The 19,167-nt window shown below is 35.3% G+C and overlaps 1 protein-coding gene across 1 annotated transcript in view; it reads right to left on the reverse strand.

Annotated features, from left to right (window-relative positions):
- Positions 1-19,167, reverse strand: part of LOC145674557 (frequenin-2-like) — a 142,852-nt gene that overhangs the window by 1,462 nt on the left and 122,223 nt on the right. The gene's annotated exons all lie outside the window — the stretch shown is intronic.

Below are 19,167 nucleotides of genomic sequence, written 5' to 3' on the forward strand. Positions count from 1 at the left end.
AAATATGCAAGGACACTCAAATAAGGCTTCTAAAACGATCCAAAATATTCTTGCAACATTGACGAATTCCATTTTACTCTACTTACAATTTTGTGAGTAATCTGTTGGAAGCTCTATTATTTATGTGTTAAAGTTTACCCTGCTGTAAAATATTCTATTGTCTTAACAAATATCGAAGATACTAAAATCAATAAGAGCTCAATCCGCTCATTGTTTTGAATGAATGTGAAAGTTGATCCCTTTCGCGAATAGAAGAACGGGAATTGAAGGGTTTCAAAAATAAAATGTTCATAAAAATATTTGTAGCGGAAAAGGCAAAAATTCAGGTGAATTAAAATAATATACAAGCTTTTATTTCGTAACTACTACAGGTCACCGAGTATTATTGAAACAGTAAAGTTAATACGTATAAGATAAGCATAATACGTTGCTTGTATGGGAAATACGTTCAGCCTAATTCCCGTTCTGCCTAAAGGCCCTCCAGCACTTTGTAGAAAATATTTTGAATTGTCTCATCTTTAGGCAGAACGGGAATTCTCGATCTGCCTACTTCCCGTTCTGCCTAATCTTTGGAGACAGGGAATTTTATGCGGGGAGGGATCTCTTAGGGAAATGCAGCACCGAAATGCCTGACTCCAGCTCTTTTTATCCATATTGGAACTCATGTATATAATGGCTGCAATGACGAAGGTGAAGACAAAATCCAAGCGGTCAACATCCAAGAAAAATTCTGACAGGATGGAAAAAAAATACAAGGAACAGAATCATAGGAGTATATATTGGATGTACCAGTGCACCCCCTGTATGATTATTTTTCCCTTCAACTGTCATATATTCTAAAGTGTTATCTGTAATTTTTCAAATTGCTGAAATCATTTTTTAAAAAATGAAAACCTAATTAAACCAATATAATAAAAGGGTAGATTGGCTTTAATTACTTTCATAGACACCCATATGAAAAGTTTTGGGTACTTCTATTTATTATACATATGTTACATTTGAAATACGTTCAACATATTACTGTACGACCATTCATTTTCATTACGAAAACTGACTGTGATGTTATTTGACATTTTTAAAGACTTTCATCCTTAAGCTAGGTAACATATAGAGTTTTTTTGAGTGTTGTATAAACATTTACTTATTTTAACTCTGAAATATTGATCAACATTTTTTAAATTAAAGATCAAAATGTGAAATATATAGATACTTACTAAAACAGTGTTACGTGTTTTATTGAGTTTTCAGTGTTTAAAGAAAAATGTTATTTCGCTAAAGTGAAGAATTACACAACATTTTACATGCATGAAAGTTGAGGAAAAAAATAATCTTCCTTTTATTAGGTCGAGTCTATGATTCTGTCCTTTGAATGTTGTCCGTCCTGTCAGAATTTTCCTTGGTTTTGTCCTCTTAGATATTTTCCTGCGTTCGGAATAATCTGTTTAGGAATTCTAACAGATTCTGTAAGAAGAATAGCTATATCTTTTAATATCATCACAAATTTAGATGTTATTCTACTTATTCTTCTCGAAAAAATGACTAAGATACAATTTTGTTATTAGCGGTGTTATTTGCATCTACTTTACAAAAGATGAGTGTGATTTATTTTTAAATGCCTGCAAGGAAATGGAAAATATACTCTTTGCAAGAAAACGATTTGACATTGTAACTGAAACGAACACAACAATAACTAACCTTGGTCTAATATCAAGTCATTTCACAGCAAAACTTTATTCGGATTTCCACAAACTTATATCCAGCATTCTAAGGGTCGCAGTATTTAAAATATACTTAAGATATGTTTGGTCATATTTAAGCAAACAATGTAAGAGGATCCATAAGGCGGCTCTTAAGAAAGTCTTAGTCCCCTACATAACAACTCCTTTTTCGGCATCACCTTATCGGCTGATTTGTATTCTGTATATAGCAACAATACAAAATATCAATATCACATATTGAAATACTTGTATGTTTTTGTAGACTTTCAACCAAATCTAATGGTCAGATAATCGGAAAGGAAAAGGAATTAGTAAGATTTTGTTTCAGTTTACAACGTTTGAAGGTGATTGCCTACTGGGTTTACTAGTAGCAAATCAGCGTTCAGAACTTCAAGTTTCTATGTTAATGTTGGAGGTAGGAAAGAAGCCAAAGGAACGGTAGGCGAATTGAACAGAAAATCAAATTATTCAGAAGAAGGCTGGAATCACATGTAATAGACTTGGCGGCTTACATAGATGTGGTTACATACTGTTTACATTTAGAACAGCGATAATGAGATCTTAATTTAAATTGTATTGGCTATATTAACGATACGTGGTATTTAGTATTGTTAGTATTTGCATTGATAGTATAAATGAAATGAAATGAAATCTAAGTTTTACGTCCAACGGTGATGCCGGCTAGGCTAAAGGAAACAGTGATGATGAGAAATGAATGGCATAATGGAAAGTGGGAGGCAACGGTAGAACACCGAGAAAACCCATGCACACGGTGTTTGTCCAACACAAAGCTCACCTGGTTCAAGCTGCGATAGAACCATGGACCCCATGCACCAGATGTAAACGCTCTACTGCTGAGCCATCGCGGCCCCATTTTTTTTTTTACAATATAAGTACGACATATTTTGTGTAGTACAGAACCATGTGTAGAGGACAAAGCACCTGATCATGTATAGAGGTGATGCCGGAAAAAGAACTGTGATGTAGAAGACAAAGGCTCTTTACAGAAAAAGAAAAACAGTCCGAATTATGCATCATCTTGCACTGTTTTCTTAATATATGGCCCAACATATCTTGAGGATGTGAACTGTAGCACCTTTTACGTACTGAGATTCTTAGGATGGTGGAGATGAACTACTGGAAAACTGAATAAAATTTTGTTGTGAAATTACTCTATATCAGACCGAAATAAGTTTATTTTATGTTCGTTTCAGTTACAATGTAAAACGACTTTCTTGTAACTGAGTCAATTAATTTTCCATTTCTCTGTATTAAAAAATCACATCTTTACTAAAGTAGACGTGAATAACGCTGCTAATAACAAAACTGTGCCCAGTCATTTTTCAGAGAAGAACAAGTAGAATAACATCTAAAATATACGATGCAACTTGAAGAAATAATTATTCTTCTTACAGAGTCTATTAGAATTACTAAAGAAAAATTTCCTATAAAAGATCCCTCACTGCACAGAATTTCCCGTCTCGATAGATTAGGCAGAACGGGAAGACACCGAAACTCCACGTTCGAAACTTAAATAATCACGGAGCGTGGGTAAATTTATGGTGGAATCTTCTTTCTGTCACCCATGTAGCAACTATACAGTTACATGATCGACATGCAGTGACAACAGAGTGGTATCTTACTTATTACTAGAGCAACCCAAAAGCATAAAAAGCATAAAAAGCATAATAGCAATTTAAACATGTGGTTGGTACCTTGAACATGGTTGTGTTTATTTCAGGGTCCAGAAGAAACTAATTTTAAATGCATAATAAAGCATAATTTTAGAAAATAAAGCATAAAGCATAATTTAAAATATATAGCACAACTCTTGGAAAATTCTGTTTAACTGCAAGTTTAACATACTATATTAATATATTTTTAAAACCAACATTTACAAAGCAAAGTCATTGAGAACATAATGCAACAATGAAAAGCTAATTTTTCTCTAAACTTTTCGGTGTAATCCTTTGAAGTGGAGAAAAAAGGAAATGAATAAAACATTCCGCCAACAACGAATAGTACACAAGAACTCCACACTATTTTGTTATGTGTACCACTTGAACGTGAGCACTATCTGTATTTTTTGGTAATATCTTTTACTGTACCTTCTATATATATATGCACCTCTAAGGCGCACACAAGTGAAACAAAAAAATGACTTGAGTAAAGCATATCTCTTTACAATGCATTAAGTAGAAATTTCATTAAATGTGAAAGAAACTGGTTGCATAAAATATTAATAAACAGAACAAGATATTTAGAATATTTAATGTATAGTAAATATTTTACATTATACATGATTAATATAAAACAATGACTGAAATTAACAATAAAGCATAATTTGAAAAAAAATGCACAATTACACAAAAAATAAAGCATAATGTGGGTTACTCTAACTTATTACCTTCCGCGTAGCTTAGAAACTTGGAGATCTGCCACGAAAAGTCTCCACTGTCTCACTTTCTTCTTCATCACGAAAATGCACGGTCACGCACAGCAATGAAAACTTTGGAGTTTTACCGGAAAGTGGACTTAGAAATCGACTGAACTCGTCTTATTCTCCAGAATTTGCTCTCTGTAACTTTGTCTTGTTTCCAAAATGAAGAAAATGCTTCGAGGGCGCCTCTTTCAAAAAAGTAAAGAGGCTATCGCAATGTATAATAATAAAATTTCTGATATTCATTACAAAAAAATAAAAAAAAAATACTCATGGTTTTTAAGAATGCAAAATGTATTGTTGCTTGTGGTGACTATTTTGGGAAATTGTAAAAGGTATGTAAATTGATGTTTCAAGGAATATTTAAAAACCTTCGGCACGTACCTCGTATATAGTCATCTGGTATTACCTCCAATCTCTCATCATCCTAATTAATTAATTGTTATTGACTCTTTAACATTAATTATATTATTGAATCTGTGAGATTTTGAAGACGATAGTTCTAATAATAGACAGAAATGCACGTTCATGTTAGGCTTCATGACAATCTATTTTCAAGTAATTAAAGTAATTAAGATGACACAATACAATTTAAGCTGCAATTAAATCGTTATAATAGTTTGAACTCTGTAAATTACCTGAACTAGCACCATGCATTAGCATCAAGGACGCACCGCACCTAGCGCAGCGGCGAGTGCCAATTATTAGGAATTATCGATATTCAGATATTAGAACGTTCTCCTTTTGTTATAATGATAGTATATTGCAAAACAAAATGTATTTTCTACATATTGTAGAACCATTATTTAATAAAGCTGCATATTATATAATTACAAATTTTCATCAAAGGCAGGGTGTCTCACGAGCAGCAGCGTCCTTTGAGATTTTGGTGCCCCGTCCTTGAAGATGGGCAAAACCCTACGTGCAAATACATTTACAAGGCTTTCATTCTATTATTATTATCTTACAGATTAAAATGTATACATGGAGTTAAACTCAGGGAGGGGGAAATTTCCTCCCACTGGAGCTCTAAATGACGCCCCTTCCCACGAGACAGTAGGGGACAGAATTTTTCGAGGAGATTCATGACGAGGCAGAGTAATTCAAACAGAAACATATATACATTCACCCCTTTTGATATGAGACAGCCTCATCTCTGGTGTCGTAGCTAAGATGACAATTTGGAATTGGAGCTTACTGAAACTTACGTGAGTTCAGTCTCCCTATTATGAATAAGGTTCTCCTTCACTGATGTTAGCTCAGGCTCGTACTCGCTATCATCAAATGAGATACATTCTCACTCCTTTTCGTGCTCACTAACCTCACTATACTTAAGCTCGCTAACCTAAATGAGGCATGCTCACGGACTCAGGCTCTGGCTAGCTGTCGCTTATAAGGCTTCAACTTCCATGAGCTTGAGTTCAATTATTGAATTTTAGTTGATTCAGCGGCTTCACAAATTAGGATTTCCTATACCATAAAAGACAAATTCCTACCAAAGCATGTAATATCTAATAAATAATAGATTTATAGTTTCGGCAAAGTATCTTTGGTTTCATCAGACACATTATGAAATATAACTTCTAAGACTACAGATTATCCAGTAGCGTAGCCAGGATTTTTGTTTGGGGGGGCTTAGTGTTGGAGCATATTATACGTGCAACTCCCCTCCGTTCTGAATATACACTATCTAAAGTGACAAACTGGCAGTGGAAATAGCAATATTTTCCTAAAATTCCATGTCATGTTTTCGTTTCGGGCTTAAACGAAAGCGGTTTTGCTAAACACAATAGTTGAAATCAGTCGTCATACACATCACAGGTGCCTAAAAGCATTTTTAAAAAATAAATTTGATTCAAATATAGTGATAGTTATTGGCGCACCCCTGAGAAAATCCTGGATCCGGTCCTGTATATATATATATATATATATATATATATATATATATATATATATATATATATATATAGTGGCATATTTAGGGGGGTGGCTTCCGGGCTTAAGCCCCCCACCCGAAATCTTACTTAGTATAGTAAAGTAAATGAAATATCTTGCAGAATTTTCACATTTCCAGGCAAAGCCCCCCCCCCCGAAAGTTAGCAAAGCCCCTCCCGAAATAAAATCATAAATACGCCACTGTATATATATATATATATATATATATATATATATATATATATATAACGTTATCGTTATATATTTTTCAATCAACCCTCGTGTTTGATGAGGATTACTTGGAATTGTTGTGCACCAGATGAAAAATTCTTTGAAACCGAGACGCTGCGAACTTCTTTGTTCCTACATTTCTATGTGTGTCTGTGCATCCACTCACCTACTCTCCTCTCCGTGCGACCAAATACGGACAAAAAATTGAACTCAGCTTAACATTCTTCTCCCCCCTACCTAAAGCTGAATTCCGAAGCCAGAAGACAGAAGTGAGTTTTACGTCATAAAGTGCATTTTTTATAATAAACACTTATTATGCATTTAATTATGTGCTTAAATGTGATTAATATGTTCCCGATAAGATGTTATTCAATTAACCAACTTTCATTAACACAGATTACTTTAAAAGTTAAATGTTGTGTGGGAACTATCTTTTATTCCACCAGTGTATACATACGCCGTCAGAGCGACTACAAGGAGTAATGCGCAGAAAAGGCGGCAGTAGTTTTGCTTTGAAAACGCGTCGTACCAGACGTCGCTTCTCAATTCTCTTAAAAACGACCAATATTTGTTGAATTTTGAAATTATTTGTGTGAAATATGAAAATTTATATCTCTAGTAACATTAATTATTTGGATAACCTGTGCATGTATCATTGTAAGTTAAAAGTTATCAAGATTATACTTCTGTAACACCGAAAATCATGAAATAAGGAAAAGTGTCTGAAAATACTGTTGAAGGAACTAATTTCCCTAGTGATTATGGAAAGAAGAATATATGTTTTGTCTTCCAGAATTATCGCGTAATCCCTTGAATCTCTGAAACCGCGATATCCATGAGTTTTCACCGGCACCGTTTCGTGCGCGTCTAAACCGTATTTTTGGGCCACTATTTTTTTTAACAAAATCTATTTTGTTTGTGTTGTACGAATGTGTTTTTAATTACCTAAATATCAAAATATATGTGTTAAACCTATTCATTCCGTATGCTTATTTTAAATCAATCAATAACACGTAAATAGTGCTATTGTGCATATTTCCTTTTGTTATTTTTTTATTGTGTAACAGGATAAGTATTGTCGTATACTGCATGCATGATTTAATATTTCATTATGTCATAGTTTTAGTGTGTTAAATGTGGCGCAGTGCAAAGGTACATTAGTCTCTCTATGCAACCATCTGGTGTTAGTGTTGTCCTTTATGCTTCTCACAAGTTTCCCTTTCGAGACTATGGATAAGAGAGGTTCTAATCCGATTATTGTAGTGTCATTGACTCGTCAGAGACGGTGGGCACACGACCAAGTCTTTTGGGGTAACCTATAGCACTCGAACTTTGAGACCGTGAGTGTGTACTCTTCCCATATATTAATTGGAACTTCGATATCATCATTAAATGACTTTTAATCAGGGGTTATTAGGCATACAAACCCAGGATTGTCTTTAATGGTTTATCCCAAATGGGAACACGCAAGAATCGAACCCAACACACTTATTATATATATATTCGTTTGTTGAGTTAGAATATTTAGTTATTATTATTATTATTATAGTAATAATAAAATATCTTTCTCTGAAGTTCTGGATTCTTTAAATATTTATTAGTTGTTTCTCGATTGCTGTTTTCGGACATTTTCTTCGCCAAAATTAACTCCACTACTGTATTTTTTTCGTTCTAGCCACATTTTTACAGCGTTTTTTGAGTCTTTCCCCAAATTAATATCTTGTTTAGATGTTTCTCCGTTGCATTTTTTGGTTTCTTTGTTTGCATATTTTTCTTACTGAAATTAACACAGTTGTCATTTTTCCACTTTGCAATTGCAAACTAAGTTCTTATTTCGACACCCTTAACGCGTCTAACACAAGCAAATCTTTTGAACTGCTCTAACTGATCAAACATTAGAGATTGCTTTTACATAGTCACCCGCTACAAGTCTTTACTATTGTTTTCACTCTCTCCTGTTGACAACTTTTCCTCAGTTATTTTTCATCTGAATGAAACCAAAACAATAAAGAAAAAAATGTTAGTTATAAGCCTTTCTTTCTTTCTTTCTTTTTTGAAACTAAATTAGCTGCTGAGCATTTACCGAAATCCATTCTTCTTTTGATGCCAATTAGGTTAGAATTGAATGGCACGGAACCGCGGTTTCTGGTTGTAGTTAATCCTATTAGGAACGGCGGTGAGTGATTCAAAATAGACGATGATAGGTCACTTGTTTTGCTATTTTTATCGAGGTCAATGATTTGTTGGATTCAAACATATCCATTCGCTCTGATAAAGTTTTTTTTTTTAATTTCCTTTCATGATCAGAGACGAACTAATTCTGTTCAGTGTTCCCTGCCTCAGTTTGCAAAGGCTTTGGGTCAAAGAAGACACGTGAAAACTTTGGTCATTGCTATGTCAAACAGTAGAACAATAACTTCAATGTTACCGTATGAATATAGGAGATCCACCCTCTTTCTTTTCTTCCCTTTGAACAGCAGGGATTCCTAAAAAACCCGATTTCAATACTCCCTAAAATGCAAACATTTTTAAAGAATAAAGACGACGTTAGCGAGCTTAGCTTTCTAGGAACTGTTTAGTGACTTTTTTTTTATTTTTTGAAATAGAGCACATGAAAGGCAATTTATGTTTCTTCCGAGAAAAATTACGAATATCAAAGTAGCAAAGTACATTGTCTGAACCCTTTGGGGGAGGGCCAGCCCCTTGTGCCACACCTTCTCTACACCACTGAGCTTATATATCTCAAAAAATGCGATGAGGGCATATCTAGGAACCAATCAGAACCGTCCTTTCATTTTTTACATTTTTTTTAAAAATTGATTACATATTTGCAACTTCTAATGATCCAACTTTCACTTGAGAGCTAAAGTTTTAATTGGTACATCCATGTGATTTCAATGAACAACTTTCACTTTTGAGAATATTAAACTACTAATTGGCTGTCTGCTATTCAATACATTTGTGTTTCCTCTTCTTTTCTCTTTTCTTTATCCAATATCTTTCACCATACATCATGTACATTTAGTCCACTAATCCAGTTTATAAATTCCTCTATTTCTTGCTTTCTTATATATTTTCTAAAAATTTAAATCTAACATTTATCTAACAAGTGATAAAAACATTAAAACTGACAAGTGATAAAAAAGAGAACAATAGGAGAGAAGATAGTGAACACAAAGGAAGGACTAATATAGGACCGAGACTTAGCCCAGTGTCATCAGGAATTGGAATAAATAAATGGGAACAGAAAGTGAAAGAGTAAGGAGATGAAGAATTGGTTATGTTTTTCAGATATGTGGATGATTGCTTAGGTATTTGGAAAGGAAACAAGAAGAGGCAGTTCGAGCAATTCATCAGAATAATAGGAGAAAGAAAGAAATAAAGAAAGAGATACGTAAAGATAAAGAAAAATAAATAAATCTAAAGGTGGAACTAGAAGAAGAGGGAAAATAAACGTTCTAGATATGACAATGAGAAAGGGAGATTCGAAACAACGTAGTATAGAAAACAACTTTCAGCTGGTGTTTATTGTCACAGACGGAGTGATGTAGATGAAAGAACTAAAAATGAATTTTATTACAAACTTGCAGAAAAATATAAAAATGATGGCAATGATGACGAGAAAAGAAGGGAAGACAAAGAGCAGTTTCATAGTTTATTAGTGCAGAATTGACATAGTAAAGCTAGACTTAAGAAAGATAGCAAACAAGAAGAGGAAAGAAGGGAGAAGACAGTAAGAGGAGACACAGAAAAAGAAAATTAAAGATGGTTTAAGATAGAAAGCATAGGAAGAAAACAAATCCTGAAGAATTTACTGATGAAAAGGAGGAGTAAGAACATACAGGGAAGGGAGTAGAAGAATGTTAGGTGTACTGAAAAATGACGGAAGGATGGTAACATATTCAATTAAGTGACGAAAGAGTTGTGTATAGAATTAAATGCAAAGAATGTGCTATGCGTTATATAGGTGAAGCGAGAGAGAGGTTGGGAGAAAGAATTGAACAGCATAGGGACGACATTGAAGAGGGATAGTAACGAAAAATATAAACATGTGAAGGAGGCGGAACATAAAATAGATTAGAAAGGAGTAGAGAGGCTAGAAAAAGAGAGAAGTATTGTAAGAAAATATAAAGAAGCGGAAATGATAAGAAAAGAAAAAAGTCAGGAACTTATGAACTGGAATAGCGGGGTAAATATGCATAATGCATGGAGAAAGATATTGAATAAAGAAGAGAAGAAAGAAGAGGTAACACAGAACAGGAGAAAGAAGAGGTGTATTGAATAGCAGATAAACAATTAAAAGTTTAACGTTCTCAAAACTGAACGTTGTTCATTAGAATAGCACAGATGTGCCAATTAAAACTACATCTCTCAAGTAAAAGTTGGATCACTAAAAGTTGAAAATATGCAATGAATTTTAAAAATGTTAAAAATGAAAGAATGGATCTTATTGGTTTTTAGACATGATCTTGTCTAAATTTCTGAGATAATGTGTCTCATGAGAACAAAGATACTTTGCAGAAACTGTAACGCTATTATTTATTAAATATTATATGCTTTGGTCAGAATTTCCCTTTTACGGCATACAAGAAGTTCCAAAGCTTGAATGAGTGATAATCAGATTGAATTTTCTGTTTCGTAGGCACCCTACACAAAGCAGAAAAAAATACATGTACTATTAACTTACTTTACTAGTAACGAGTTTCCCTACTGAGGAAAAAAATCGTTCTTTATTTGATTTTTAGGATGTATTTATTATGAATACTTGGAGGCTTCGTATTTTAGTGGTTAGAGCGTTGTCCGTGTGATCCCTTTTACACCCAACGTAGTGAGTGAACGGAGAACTCACGTTAAGTCAGGCATGATGGCCATTATATCCAGAAAGCTCTTGATAGCCCTGTTAGTGGCTGCGCAACGCGAAGCGCTGAACACGTGTTCCTCGCTACGCTGAACATAGTACAGCCTGCTGCTAACAGATGGAATTGGAACAGGTTCAGGACCTGCGAAGGGCTGTAACGTTTGTGGTTTATTTTTTGTTATGAGTACGGACTGCGCTTATTTCATATTTAACAAATTTACACGTATACTCAAATTAACCTTTAACATTTCTGTCCCATATATTTTCCCCACTTTTTCTTATAAATAGCAATAACGATTTTTTTTTTTTTGAAAAATTTGACTAAGTTTAAGGTCAACTTTAAATGCCTGTAACTTGGGGACCAACGCTATGTATAATAAAACTGTTTCACGTATACCGAGAACTTAAAGTCCAGCTTTATGCGAAGTTTCGAGCAAATATTGTATGTAGATCACGCACGATTTATACTCCGAAAACACCAATTTTGATTAGCTACAACTAGGGAAAAAACTTTTCATTAACTAAAAGTGACAATATTTATTTATTTAAAAGTAATTTCGTTTCTCTGTTAATAGTCGAAAATGACTAACATCATTCTTCTCTTTCATGTAACAACAATTATTATTTTCGAGAGTTATGCAACCAAATAGAGCATATTCAACTTCAAAGAAAATGTCATGTATATATAAAGTTAAACATATAATTTAGTAACGATTTTGAGGGTGTATTTACTAACTTATTGTAATTTAAGAATAAGAAAATTAAAAATACGTGAAACCTTAGAATATGGAGCCTGGGTGAGTATTGAGCCTGACGACACACAGGAATCTTGTATTTGGCAATGAAAGCCTGAATCAAATTTGGCGAACATTCCCTCATGCACAAATTCTCTTTCGAAATTTCTGTATCGATCCGACTGAATGGTTTCCGCCTAGGTATCGCAAAGCTCTTGGAAAAATTTCATCCAATATCGCTGCTCAAGTCTTTCTGTCATTTTATGAAAGTAACCAAGAAAGGCATATTCAAGCACTACCTTCGGACATCGACGTGTCACCTAAGACATATCTGGAAGATCAAAAATAGTCCCCATCAGGATGGGCGACTTTCTTCCAACGTTCTGGAAGGCCATGGATTTAATCGCAGTAGAACTTGGTGGGCCGAGAAGCGAAGGAAATATCAAGTGCACTTTGCACCTCTACTAGGAATTTGAACTGGTGTCCTCTAAGGTTATTGTCCAAGGAGTGGAATAAGTTATAATCTGACGGTGTGATGTCCGGGGAGTATGACGGATGCAATAGTCTTTCCCATCTAAGGCGTAGAATGATGCCCGGGGACATCATAGCCGCGTGAGGCTTAGAGTTGTCGTGTAACAGGAGGACCCCTTTGCTTTTCAGAAGTGGTAGCTCCAGAGTTTTGAGCTTTTGTTGAAAATGGATCAACTGCTGACAGTAGAGAGTTGCTTTGATGCTCTGACCATCTGGTGGCAGTTCCCGATGCATAATGCAGCGAGTAATCTAACACAGAAGGACCTTCTTCTGTTGCAGCACTGGTTTCGACTGTTTTGTAGCTGGTTAATTTGATGCTAAAAATGATGACGGTGCCGTAGAGCTTCGTACAGGACCCAATTCTCATCACATGTCAACATCCTACCCAAAAATGGCTTCTTGCTCAGACGAGATAGCAAAGAAACACACGTGCCTGCTCACAATGCTTTCTGGCCTGGAGTCAAATCATGTGGGACCCATCGACTCAACTTGTAGTGCTTCTCAAGTTGATGGAGGTGCTGGGAAATGGTTTCTCCACTCACGCTGAATTGTAGTCCAAGTTCATCACATGTCTGACCACTGTTGGTCTCAATTAGTGCCTGGATACCTTCATATTGTACATGTGTTGGTCTTCCGGTAGTGGTGCGTTTTCGAGTGTTTCGTCACCGTCCTTAAACTTGTTAAACCATCACTTCACTGTCCGCGTATTCACGACAACCTCACCAAAGGCCTGGCATATCTTCTGCCCCGTTACAGGGACGGCGTTTGATCCAAATTTGAATTCGTAGAGCATACACGCCCTTATGTCGCTATATGAAGGTCCCATGTTCGCTCTGTTCTTACGCAAGTTCATGGTGCAACTGAACTGCCACAACGAGTTGGTATGTTGGATATACCCATATCAACAACTGACTTTCGTCTTATCTCCATTCGCATTTAACTCACGATGTGAGGCCGAGTGGAGCACAGACCTGCACAAAAGCAACAGAACTTTCTTGGTTACCTTTATATTTAAAAATGAAATCCGAAGACCGCTGACTACATGTCTTTACTCGCTGGCCGACTGCATGCGACTGACGCTTTCTGCAGGCGGGAAAAATAAGGTCGGATACTTTTTTAACGCAACTCGTCAGAGATATTCTTTCAAGTTATTCTTAGATTTTCTTTCTGTTATTTTGTTAGGGCAGAGGTATCAGCATGATAAGTCTACTCTTTCGAGAAAGAGTAACCGTCTTTGGGCTCAGTGGTGTCCAAAGAGAATCAGGTAATTTTTAAATTTTATGGGAGGACGGAAAGTTGTAGTCAGGCTTTCCTGATAGAGATAGGTAGTTGGACGAAACTGTGACGAAATGGCCGATCAGTGGAGTCCAGATTGAATGAAATTTTAGGAATATTTCTTGATGAATGAAAAGGAGCAGAGTCATAAAGAATAGACCTCTGAAGAGAAAGAGCTTCAAATATTATTTTTATCTGTTTTAATACAATTTCGTCCAATCACATCTTTTTAAAAATTTTTGAATGAAGATTATCCCTACCGTATTAAGGTTTTACGTTTTATTTGAGAATAAGTTAAACTTTTCTTATTTCGTGTATGTTTTTATATGTGTTGTTGATTTATTTTGATTATCTTATCTTACAGCAGCCAAATTAATTAGGGAGAGAATTGAACCCACAACAAATTACGGAATTTATATCAAAGCTAATTAACGTAATAGGCATATTAAACGATGCAGAGATACTAACTTTCAATTATCTATAGCTGCAGTCGTATGTAACAGAGCATATCACACAAATATGAATAAAAATAGAATTAGTAGGGAGATTGGGGTAAAACGGGGACATTAAAGCTTGAAGGCTTCCAGAAATCACTGTTGTTACCGCAAAGGAACAAAATCTTGCAAACGTATGCACTACTTATTTGTTAATACAGCCAAAGTTTTTTTTTAAAAAAAGATTTAATGTATTTTTATTTTATTTTATTTTTTTTTGTAATTGTAGATACTGTTCTAGTAAAATAAGTTATTTTGTCCGGTTTTGCCCTACTAGTGGGGTAAAACCGGGTAGACAGGTTATTGTTATGGAAAAACAAAAATGTTAAAAGTTTCCACAAAACTCAATTTCTTTTTTATTGACATAAGTTAATTATTGTTGTAAAATATAGGAATAAGTCTAAAAGAACACAACTTGATGAGTTGTTAATAAATTCAATTGTCTTTGTCTTTACTTTTTTTGCTGTAATAGAAGGCATATTGACATAAGTCGCAAGTAAAATAGTAATCTTCCTCTTCGGCCCCAGAGCAGCTTTCATGGGTCCAACAACGCCATTGGATGCATTGGATCCGTCCCTCACCACCTTTGGAGTCCTACTAAAGTTCAATGCAGTAAATGGAGGCAGTATTGTCATCCTCTTCTCTGGAGTCTTCCCACATTTGTTCCTTCGGTTTCTCTTGTTTTGGATGCATATTTTCTGTCTGTTGTTCGATTTTGGCATCTTTAAAAAGTTTCCATTTCTTTGATTCGTTTATCTTTCTCCTGTCAATCTTTGTTCTTCTTTCCTTCATTTTTCTTTTTCTTTTCTTCTAATGCTGTTTGAAGTTGATACTTCTATGGGAAGCCCGTCAAAATGACAGTGTTTCCTTTTCTCTTGTCCTCCTGCGTCTGCGTCTTTCAGTGTATGGGAGAGGCATAAATTCGGAGGGTGAAACACTGAAAGATGATTCGGGAACAGGTTTACAGTTAGGCGTCAAGGACTTAGAACAGCAGTGTAAATTCAGTGGTTCGGGTTCAGAAGGTGTTGATTCGATAGTGTTGACACATTAGGAACATTTGCTGCAGGACCTTTAGGGACTCTTACTGCTAAACCTTTCTTGTTTGTAGAGTCTTGATGTTGGCTTTGAGGATTCCTTGGAACTTCCACTGCGATTTCTTCCGCTCTTGGTTCAAATCCCGCTGGAGACTTCACACCTCGGATACAAATCCAAGTAGTGGGTGAGTTGTCACTTTAAGCAGTAGTCCCCGTCGCAAATAGCCACAGTGCTAATACAGAACGTAAAAGTGGAACCAACCAACCAACCAATCAATTCACCAGTGCGGAAAAATGCAAGATTATTATTGTAAAATATTATTATTGCATTGTATTAAGCATTAATATAATACAATAAGAATATTTTACAATGATAATTAGACATTTATATACAATAATAATATTTTACTATTATTACTTAATATATCTTGTTTCGTAACTTCTTACATTGTAAACTAATATGGTCATATAAATGTACTTCGGCCTATATAATAATATACTTTCCATGTCTTAAAAACCCAAGAGTCAAAACTGGGTAGTAAACGGTTTTTCTCCGCACGTACAGCTTTCATCACACATGGCGTCATTTGATTATACAAAACGCTACATACAATTACATTGAATGATAATGAAGTTAATTAAATGTTGTACAAAGACAGCTTCATCCCTTTGCTCTTGCAGAAACAGGAACGCAGTACAACCCGTCTAGTTTTCTTTAAAAAAATCGTAAGTAAGAACCACTCAAACTGAATTTTCTTCACAGCAGCAAAAGGAGGAGTCTATTGAGTTCTGGTAATGGCCACTTTTCCTTCATCAAGGTGGAACGTAGTTCGTCCGTTGTTTGCGCGATCCCAGTGCATACAGAAGCTAGAAAGATCTAGGTCAAAACTCCCACAGCCAAAACTCCCAAATCAAGAAATGTCAAAACGCCCACACAATCGGTCATAATTCCCACACAAATGGACAAATTTCCCAAATGCACGAACGGTCTTAACTCCAACAGCCAAATCCCCCACGCTCAAGAATTGTCAAAATGCCCACAAAATCGGTCATAACTCCCACACAAATGGACAAAACACCCACACATAGCAACGGTCAGTAAGTACGCCAGAAATTTTTACTTAGGGGGGTGTTCAAAATAAAAGGGTGTGTGTGCTCTCAGAATAGTGATATAATTTTTAAACAAACTCAAACAAGAAAACAGTATATTTTGTTACGCAACTAATGCAATATTATTATTATTATTATTATTATTATTATTATTATTATTATTATTATTATTATTATTATTATTGTTATTATTATTAATGCTACTAATAATAATAATAGTTATAATAATAATAATATCAACTCTTTGCAGTGGTAGGTTCAATAAAGTAAGCTCACACATTTGAGCATTTATTATTATTATTAAACTAAGTAATACAGTGAAACCTCTCAAAACGGACGTCGGTGGAACCGATTATTTGTCCGTAAATGAGAGGTGTCCCTAAAAGGAAGGGTTTTCTCTCATAACACCACATCACACATATTTATGTCATGGAAGAGTAAGAAAGTTTGTCCTCTTACGAAGATATCCACTATTGAGAGATGCCCGTTAAGAGAAGTTTCACTGTATTAGGAATTAACCCCCACTATTTTACCTAGTAATTACATGTAAATTGATTACATACGAATTATTGTAGTCTAATTATTTCGCAAAATTCTGCTATTGTTTCAATTTATTCACCCCAGCAAGTTTTAGTGGGTGATTTTTTTTAAAGTATTAATTGGGAAAAAATTCCCTCGTCCCATGCTGAAATCACATTCGTTTAGTAATTAATACTGTACATAGTTCCAATTTCATTTCATTTAATATTCTAACCCTGTTGTTAACGTTAATTGTTGTAATATTTGATCTCTTAATCTCCGTTCCTGCCCCTTCCTGGCTACGTTATTGGCTCTGAATATCTTTCATAAGAAAATTATTCATTGATTTAGTTGTTTTCCAGAAATCCAGTTTTTCAATTTACAAATATGTTGTATCTTTCTGTTTTGTCTTCTTAAATATACCCTAATTTTAATAATCCCAAGGCACATAATGGTCTAATCTCTTGTAAATAGTGGAAAAGTAACCAAAAATGGCCAAAAGCACACAAAAGTGACCAAAATCTCATCATGCCCCTTTTTCCTTATTGAGGAGGAGGTAGGTGAATGACCACTCAAGACGTTGCCAATTTCAGTAATCTGCATCTGCCCATTAACCACTTTACTCGGAAACGACTGCGGAGCCCAGGAGGGTAGGTATCAGCGGTCTGTTTTGTCAATTGTTTCGGTAGAAACACCGCCCGAAACAATGAGATCATGTGTTTCTCGAAGCCGTACATGAGTACGAGGTCGCTTCGTATTTTGAAGTGAAATAAATAAATAAGAATATTGCCTTCTTTCCTAAACGCTAAACCTTTTTTAACTTGATTTAATAAATAACCTATATGATACTGATTGATACAATTGGATTTGGGGGAGTATTCCTTTTGCATCCAGGGGTGTGTGTAAAGAAATTTGGAGCGGTGTTAGGGGGGTGTTGGAGGGGTGTAGATTACTCCCTGGCAACGGTCACAGTCCCCACATAAATGAACGAAACTTCCACACAAATTGACAAAACTCCCACACGCAGAAATTGTCACAACCACCATAGAAATGGAGAAAACTCCCACACAATCGGAAAAATATCCCACAATTTGAACTGATCCTTGTTGCATGTCTTGTGTGGTTTCACACGCTGAAAATAATAAAAAGAAGTACAAGGGAGTTTTGACCGTACGTGCATTTGGAAGATTTGTCCATTTGTGTGGGAATTAAGACCAATTGTGTGGGCGCTTTGACATTTCGTGAGTGTGGGAGTTTTGTCCATTTGTGTGGCGGTTGTGGCAATTTCTATGTGTGGGAGTTTTGTCCATTTGTGTGGTAAATTTGTCCATTTATGTGGGGATTGTGACCGTTGCTATGTGTGGGAGTTTTGTCCATTTGTGTGGGAGTTATGACATTTGAGGGTTATGACCGCTTACCTGTATGGGAGTTTTGGCCGTGGGAGTTGTGACCGTTCGTGCATTTGGGAGATTTGTCCATTTTGTGAGAGTTATGACCGATTATGTGGGGGTTTTGACATTTTCTGAGTGTTGGAATTTTGACTGTGGGATTTATGACCGTTCGTGGATTTGGGAGATTTGTCCATTTGTGTGAGAGTTATGACAGTTTGTGTGGGCCTTTTGACATTTTCTGAGTGTGGAAGTTTTGGCTGTGGTAGTTTTGACCTGCTCCCAGCTAAGAAGGGGATACCCGGTTTACATTCGAATCACCGGTTTTACTCCACTCTCCCCTATATGAATACCCTGTTCCCCTATTTATTTAAACTTAAGAAACAAATAAATATCCGTATGAAAATGAGATGCTTTACATTCAATAAGCAAATAAGACAGATTGAAACTCTACACTTTACAAACTACACAGTTGAAACTGATATATTATTACTTCCATAGATAGCACTATACGTCGTTGGGGAGATGTTTTAGTATCACGCCCGAAACTTCCAGAAATATAATTTAATATGCTTCAATTCAACGACGAATACAAGCCATACTACAGCAAACACCAACTTTTAGAATTTGAAATGATACACTTTTCTGCAATTATGAATGTTTCATAAATACATAATACTTGTAACACCTTTCTCGCTTAAGACATCCTGGATCTCAACTCTAGAAACTATCAGGAGAAAGATTGACAGGGGGGTGCCTTCCAGATTCAATCCGATATTCAAGAATTAGTATTTCAAGATTGTTACAATGTTACAATTAATGCGCATATATGAAAGATATCAAATTTACAAGTATTTTTATGAGTATTAGTAAAGAAAAGGTAATTCACCAATACAACCA

This window comes from Thermobia domestica, chromosome 17 (assembly GCF_964235325.1).
Source record: "Thermobia domestica chromosome 17, izTheDome1.hap1.1, whole genome shotgun sequence".
In the NCBI taxonomy this organism is placed as follows: Eukaryota; Metazoa; Arthropoda; class Insecta; order Zygentoma; family Lepismatidae; genus Thermobia; species Thermobia domestica.